The sequence below is a fragment of the Oryx dammah genome, unplaced genomic scaffold (assembly GCF_014754425.2).
Source record: "Oryx dammah isolate SB20612 unplaced genomic scaffold, SCBI_Odam_1.1 HiC_scaffold_27, whole genome shotgun sequence".
Classification (NCBI taxonomy): Eukaryota; Metazoa; Chordata; class Mammalia; order Artiodactyla; family Bovidae; genus Oryx; species Oryx dammah.
Window position 1 is genome coordinate 110902823 of NW_024070211.1, and position 6185 is coordinate 110909007.

The 6185-nt window shown below is 37.2% G+C and overlaps 1 pseudogene; it reads right to left on the reverse strand.

Moving 5' to 3' along the window:
• Window positions 1-352: 352 nt before the first annotated feature.
• LOC120854156 lies at window positions 353-4400 on the reverse strand (annotated as a pseudogene).
• Window positions 4401-6185: the final 1785 nt, after the last annotated feature.

Sequence of the window (6185 nt, forward strand, 5' to 3'; positions counted from 1 at the left end):
CCTTACTGTTATAGAAAGGAACTTTGTTTCTCTCCCCAGGTGGAACTGATACAGTAACAGTGTCATTCTTGTGGACAAAATTCATTTTTCCATAAATAGGCTGGCTGAGATAAATTGTCAAAGTACAATTTGTATTACAAAGACCTCCTAAATTATTGATGTGCTTTGTATCTATGAGTTCTTGTTTCTTCTAGTAATTTAATAAACCTTGCAAAAGTCTTTACATTATTACCGAGATCAAGATATGTTTCTCATGCTTCTCAGTACTGCCTCATTATTTCCTCTTGATCTCCAAAACTAGCATGTTCAGCCTGTATCTTTTGTCTTAATCTATTCATTTCTTTGTTTAAACTTTTTTTTTTTTCAGATTTCAGCCTATGTTTTACTATGATTTAGATTTTCCAAAAAGAGCAAAATTATACAGAGTGAAAATTCAGGTGTCAGAAAGCCTCAAAAGGCTGTTTTTCATTTTGTTCAAGTTTTGTTTCCAGGCATTGTGTCATAGAGTTGTTGCCATTGTTGTTTTCCAAATGTCTGATGTGTGCTATGACTGACAGCTACTTTTCTCTGGGTTTGATCAATTTTGTAGTAGACCATCTTAGTTCTTACCACATCAATAACAAATGCTTCAACATCATCAGCTCCAATCTGAAGTTCTTGTTGCATTGTGTCAAAAGAAATTTCTTTATTTTCTACTGCCACTCCCATAAAAGTAAGCAGTCTCATTTTTGCCATATTTTCTGTTCATGTAGTAGGCCAACTGAATCAATGAAGTCTTTATTATTCTGATGAAATGACATATGATGCCAATTTAGCACTCACAAAAATGGTTAAAAGATCATGCATAAGCTCGCCTTTCAAAAACTTGACTGGTTTTAGAGTAAGAAGATGATCAGAAAGGAATGCATTTGGATCTTTCAATGCTCGCACAATATACCTGTGGGCATCAACTCGAGCCTGGGAAGCACTGTCCTCCATGTAACTGCCTAACAATTCCACCATAACTTTTTATACAGCATCACTTTTCTTACAAGCCCCAAGTGCCTTATAATGTAGTTTTAAAAGGGTGGGTTTTTTTTTTTTTAAGTGGTGAGGTTCCAGTCAGAAATCCATTTTCTAACTTGATCCAGCTCAGTTGGAATATACTGGATGGCCCCACAAGAGGCTGCCCTATAGTGAGGCTGTATATCTTACAGGAGTATTCTTATCCATCCCATGGAAAAGATTGCTTAGCAACTGTAGTCTCAGAGATGGACGTTCACCTTCCTGAAATCTGACCAGTTTCTCCCACAGGCTTTGAATCAGAGCTTCCTGCTTATCTCGGTCCAGGATCAACAGGGGGATACCGTGCTGTTCATCACACTTTCAAGGACTTTATCATCTTCCTTCAGACATACATCACTGGCTTCAATAATTTGAGCCAAATCTACATGAAGTCCACCTTCAGAGTTCTCTTCTGAAATTTCAGCTCCTTTAGATTTCAAATAAGCGCAAAGCTCAGCAACCTGATCTTCCTCACTGATGTCGAAACGCAGGGACACTCACGGTGAAGGCCCGTGCACCGTGGACATTCCGCTGGCTAACCACGATGACAGCTGAACTTTTTTTCTTCTATTTTCTCTGGGCAGATTTATCTTCTTTTTTCTCATTTTCTCCTCTAGTTCTTCTTCTTCCCTATCTAGTTTTCACTTATTTCTATTTAAAGTATCCAGGGGACTTCCCTGGCGGTCCAGCGGTTGACTTTGTTTTCCAGTGCAGGGGATGTGGGGTCAATCCCTGGCCAGGGAGCTAAAAATCTCACATACCTTGAGGCCAAAATACCAAAATGTAAAACAGAAGCAATATTGTAACAAATTCAATAAGGACTTTCAAAATAACCCACATTGAAAAAAACCTTTAAAAATATTTAAAATATCCAAACATGCTTTTTGTTTTGCTTCACAATGCCATTTCTGTTGTTTTTGGTTAGCCACTTCAGAATCAGCAAGGTTTAATTCATCTTTTTAAGTGGATCTGCTACTGTTTAATTTTCAGTTTAATTACAACATACTTGTTTTCTGCTTATGTCAGACTTTTATGAGGCTCCATGCTTTCTTTTGTTGTTCCATATTTTTCTCAACAATTTTCATTTTCATTTTATCTTCTTGAACCTCATCTTCCAAGGTTTCAACATCTACAGACTAGGATTCTTTTACATCTCAAGTTCCTACGTTTTAGAAAGAGTTTTTCTTAATTTCATCCTAACACTTTACAATGTAGTTGGCAACGTCTAAGAAAACTTTCATTGTGTTAATACACTCTTCAGGAATAGACAAGTGTTCCTGAAAATTTGTTATCTGGGCTTACGTATTTTCAACCTTCTTCTCTAAGTCAGTTTGAAATAAATACACATTTCTGCTTATAAACTCAAGTCTTATTTTCAGGTAAATAATAACATCCCACAAAGACGTGATCACCATCAGCAGTAAAAGCTACAATTCTCGGGTAGCTCTGGGACTGCATTACTGCACAAGATACACGATTATTTTTGATTAGTAGCACTGTCTCTACGTCTCTCGTGTCAGTTAGACTATCTGTAACAACTGCATTTTCTGTTTCTAAAGCTGTCAGAACTGTTGGAAACTGGATGATAAGCAGCTCTATCTAACACCATGCGTCTTATTCCAAAACTCAAACTATTATCTGTGGCAGTGAGGTTCCTAGTGAATAAAACCTTTTCATCCGTGCCTGAAGCATTCTTTCCTCAGCATGATTATGGCAACAATGGGCTTGCAGAAGTCTTTTTAAGCAAGGTTCAATAGCTAGAGCAAGCTCAGTGTCCCCAAGATGAATGAAAGAGCCTGAAGAGCCTACAGGTTTACAGGGAAAACGTTCACATCAATAAGCATCATCTCTGGCTTCAAGAAGGGTTGGAACATGAGGGCCAAATCCTTTTAGTCAACCGTGATTACTTTCTTTCAGCTGCCTCTGATTATACAGTTCAGTATATACTTCACATCTCATTCTTCTACCATTTGGTATGTTTCCTTTGGCTTGCTAAAACTGTTCAATCTCTTGGTTGACTGAACTTCTCTGAACCTATAAGGCCTTTACACTCTTTTCTTATATATATAGTTTTTATTCAAATATAGTTGATTTAAAATGCTGTATTAGCTTCTATATCCACGTTTTTGTTTTTGTTTTTTAAGATTCTTTACCCATATAAGTCATGTTGGGGTTTTGAGAAGAATTCCCTGTGTTGTGCAGTAAGTCCTTATTAGTTATCTATTTTATATATAGCAGTGTATATATGTTGCTCTCGATCTCCTAGTTTATCCTTCCTCCATTTCCCCCCAATAACCATAAATATGTTTCCTGCATCTGTGACTCTATTTCTGTTTGGTAAATGAGTTCACTTGTACCATTTTTTTTAGATTCCTCATATAAGCGATGTCATACAACATTTGTCTTTCTCTGTCTGATTTACTTGACTCAGTATAACTAGATTACACTCTTTTTTCAACCAAGGTAATATTTTTGCCTTTCAGGTCAAGTTCCAAAGATTGATTGTACCTTTTTTTCAGTTCTTCAATTCTTTTGAAAAGCTGCTCATCATCTTTCTTTAATGATCTATATGGATTTGGATTTTTTTTTTAGGGAATGATTGCATAAAACTTCAGTTTCATTATAGGCTCTTTTCTTAGGAGTAACATCTATCTGCTTTCAATACCATACATTCTGGTGTTCGTGCATTTGTCTCTTCACTAATCTTTTCTGTTTTATCTTGAATATCCTTATATTTTTTCTTTTCTGCTTCATTAAGTTTGACCTGCTGTTCTTCATTTTCCTGTCGAGTCTAGCAGCAGGATCTTCTCTAATTTTTATATTATCTCTCATAGCATTCCATTGTTTTTCTGTTTCACTGACCACTGCCCAAACCATTTCATGTTTCAAAACTCTTAAGTTAGCCTTCAATGTACTTAAAATAGCAGTACTTTGAAAATATTCTTCTTTCTCTAAATACTGGTGGTTTAGCTCAATAAATTACTCTTCCTTGATCTATCTACTCCCTGTTCTTTCTTTTGTTTCCATAATGTATAAACAACCTTTCTTCTTCTGCTCAAGATGGGTTGCTCTCATGGAGAATTTATATTTGTTTCCCTCGATTTAGACAGCTATAACTGGTTGCTCATCTCTTGTGTTAAACTGAAACGAGATTATCCACCTGTATGTTGAAATGATCAAGAACTACAATCAGTTCTTCTTTCCTAGTAGAAGCCACGGTTCGTGTTTCACTTTTTAGTTTGTAAGACTGACTTTCTGTTCATGCTGCTGGGATGTTGCACAGCTAGAGTCGCCGAACACATTTGGCATCACCTCCACTGTTTCTTACTGTTATTGAGATAGCTGCTGAGTTCCATTGTTGCCAACAGTAAAGTGATATTAGAACCAAATTTAAAAGGTCTAAGTATCAAACGCGGAGAAGGCAATGGCACCCCACTCCAGTACTCTTGCCTGGAAAATCCCATGGATGGAGAAGCCTGGTGGGCTGCAGTCCATGGGGTCGTGAAGAGTAGGACACAACTGAGCGACTTCACTTTGACTTTTCACTTTCATGCATTGGAGAAGGAAATGGCAACCCACTCCAGTGTTCTTGCCTGGAGAATCCCAGGGACGGGGGAGCCTGGTGGGCTGCCGTCTATGGGGTCGCACAGAGTCGGACACGACTGAAGTGACTTAGCAGCAGCAGCAGCAGCAGCAGCAGCAAGTATCAAACGACACTTGAAGTTTCTTAGCTAAATACTCTCAATCATCCTAATTTCTGCTGCAAAGTAGAAGTGTCATTAGTGAGAGAAACTGTACATTCATCTTCCTCACTTGACGTAAATCCCCCAACTCTTGTCTCAGTCTTTTAGCATTTTTAAGAGAAAAGAAATTTTCTTCCTCTCTCTAGGCCATCAAGTCTCAGACAAGTTAAAGTGTCCTCAAGGAACCAATAGGAGGGACTGTCGTGGTGCAACCAGACATGAAGGGTACCCTGAGGATGTCTGGGCCTCGCCTGGCCACCTCTGGCCCACAAGCAACCAAGTGCCTGCTACATGGCGCTCTGCACCTGTCTCTGCTGTTTTTCTAATCTCATGAGAGATTTTTAGACCATAAGTTTCTCCATCTTCCTTCTTTCCTAATATGTGCATTTTATATGCTGTAAATATCCCTCTCAACATGGCTTTTGCTGCACCTCACAACTTGTGACAGGTGGTATTTTCAGTATTACTCCATTTAAAATATTTTCTAGCACCCTTAATGATTTTTTGCTTGAACAATGGACGATTTAGAGATGTGCTTCTTAATTTACAAATGTGTGAATTTTCTACTGATAATTTTATTTCTAGCTTAATTCCACTGTGGTCAGAGAATAAGCTCAGTATTATTTCACTTTGAAATTTTTTGAGACTTGCATTGTGGTCCAGCATCTGGTCAGTTTTTTGTTTTTTTTTTTTTTTTTTTTTGAGTGTTTGGCCTTAATTTTCCATGTATACTTGAAAAGTTCTACTTTCCCCTGGAATTTGCCTATTCATTCCTGGTACTTTCTTGTGGCTTGTTTATCTTAGTGGTGATTTCCTTTAGTTTCTTTTTTGAAATTTAAACTGTGAAATATAACATGCATTGTGGGGGAAAAAACATAATTCAAAAAATGACCACAAAACAACCACATAACTCATCCTCCAGGTCAAGAAATAGAATATTATCGGCACTCGAGAAGCCCACATGTGTGTGCCTTTCTGATCACAGTTCTATCTATCCCCCAGGATGTAACCATCATCCAACGACTTATAGTAATTTCCCTGCTTTTCTTTATAAATGTACTACCTTACTACCTCTGTATGCATTTTTAAACAAAAGGACTTACTTTTGCCTCTTTTTAAACTTAAAGTATATAATCACATTGAATGTACTGTTTTGTATCCTGCTTTTTTTTTTTAACTCAACATTAGGTATATAAGATTTGTTTATGTATCTCCAGCTTATTCCTTTTGCCTGCATTTTAGTTGGTATTTATTACTGTATAATATTCAGTTGTACCAAAATTTTATTTATCCATTCTGCTGTTGGTGGGCTTTTGGGTTATTTCCAGTTTGGGCCAATTAATAACAATACTGTGAACATTCTTATACATATATTCAGATGCACATCTGCATGTATTT